This window comes from Papaver somniferum, unplaced genomic scaffold (genome assembly GCF_003573695.1).
Source record: "Papaver somniferum cultivar HN1 unplaced genomic scaffold, ASM357369v1 unplaced-scaffold_117, whole genome shotgun sequence".
Classification (NCBI taxonomy): Eukaryota; Viridiplantae; Streptophyta; class Magnoliopsida; order Ranunculales; family Papaveraceae; genus Papaver; species Papaver somniferum.
The window spans coordinates 8,183,032-8,185,086 of NW_020620714.1; positions in this window are offsets into that span (position 1 = coordinate 8,183,032).

The window sequence follows — 2,055 nt, forward strand, 5'->3', positions numbered from 1 at the left end:
TTTTTTTTTTGAACTTATCCTAGCATAAATTAGCACAACCCATAAAAGAAAATAAAGACAACAATAATAATTACAAACCCATAAAAGAAAGAAAAAGAAGAAAAAGAAAAATTATTACAAGCCCAAATAAAAAATAAAGAAAAACAAAAATTATTACAAGCCCACAAATTAAAAATGGAAGCCCACAGGTTGGGTTCTCTTAATGGGTTTAGGCTTACTTGCTTAAGCACAGCCCAGCTGCTCAGTTAAGTTGCAAAAGCCCAGTTGGGCTTTGGATCATCCTAAGCTTTTGTCTTTGTTGAGGCCCAGTTGGGCTTGGCTCAACTTGTTAAGCTTGGCAGCAACTTCAGCAGGCCCAGTTGGGCTTGTGATTTTCTCCTCAGCAGCACAGTCCTGTTGGGCTTGGTCTTCAGCAGGCTCACCAGCTCAGGGCTTTGCAGCAGGAGCAGATCAACAGCAACAGGTGCAGAAGGCAGCAACAGGCAGCAACAGGGAGAGTAACAGCCTCAGTTCCACCAGTTCACCAGCAACATCAGAGGCAGTGCAAATGGGCTAAGCAGTTCACAGCAGTGCACTAAAGCAACAGGAAAGAAGATGCTCTGATGTTGTGCAAGAACAACAAGCCAACAACTAGATGAAGATGTAAACAGCAAGAATGCCCTGTAAGCAGCAAATGATGCAAGTGAAGCTGCAATTTAAAAGCAGCAGCAAGCAAATGAGCAAGGAAAGAAAAACAACATATGCGCCGCAACCGAGTCCCCGGCAGCGGCGCCAAAAACTTGGTGGGTTTTATAAACAACCTACAAATTGACCTGCAAGTATACAGGGTCAATTTTAGCTAGAATGGGAAGAAAGGGAAAGTCCACAGGGACAAGGGGGAGCAAATGTTGTTTTCTAGCTTCTCTAGATGCTTCCTAAGCTAACATGGAGCTGAATGGAGGCAGTAAACAGTGAGTGAAACAAGTAAAGATTGTGGTGTTAAGACACCACTGTGAGCATGAGAGAAAACAAACAGTGAGCAATGAAGGTAAAATAAATGAAAGAAAACAGAAAACAAGCAAAACAGTTGAAGATGGAGGTGTATGAAGATGGATGAGAATTCTCCTTCACCTAGCTAGTTCACCTTGGTTACATCCCTGTCATGTGGTTAGTTAACTACCTAAAGTCCTTGGATAACCCCTAGCATTGTCTATCTGATTAAAGCATATGCAATCACAAGTCATTTAGGGTCTAGGTCTCTAACTAATATGGCTTTTTGAATCCCTTAGATTATGACTAACTCCTAGCATTAATGGTCTGTTTAAAGCACCACTAATCACAAGCCAGTGAACCTTTGGAATGTTACTAACCTAAATGTTTTGAGCTCAACAGGGTCTAACCCAAATGGCTAACCAACAAAGTTCAGTTGACTTCTCACCCTAGTGGTGAATTAGAACTTAACAAACATGGTGATTTACATGAACATTAACATACACAAGAACATGAACATAACAGTGCAAAATAGAATTGCAAAAAGCATAACATAACAGGACATTGAAATTGCAAATTAAAGATTAAAGAACCCTAAATTAACAGTAAATTGACATTGGAATTAAACTGAAATTAACCCAATTAGGGGGTATCTCGGCTAACCAAGAACACCCTCTACACATAATACATATCCCCTATTTATACCCAGGACACCCAATTAGGGTTTACAAACCAAATCCCTAAATTTCCCCAAAAACAGTAAAACTAGGGTTTTAAATTCATCTCACCAATCATGATGAAAGTTGTTTCTGACTTCGACCCACGTTGCTACATCTCCTTCTAGCCTTCCTGCACGCTTCGAATTCGTCTATAGACTCACTTATTTTACTGATTTCTCACCTAGGGTTTCAGAGAAAGGAATGGTGAGAAATCAGTGAAATAATGGGCTAGAGAGAGGGGGAAAAGGGAGGGTAGGTGATGGTGGTAGATATGGCGACATTTGGTGGCTGTGGCAGGTATGGAAGGTGGCTGGGCAGAGGGTGGCAGGGAGAGGTGGTTCTGTTGCAGAGAGGGGGGGGGGGGGGG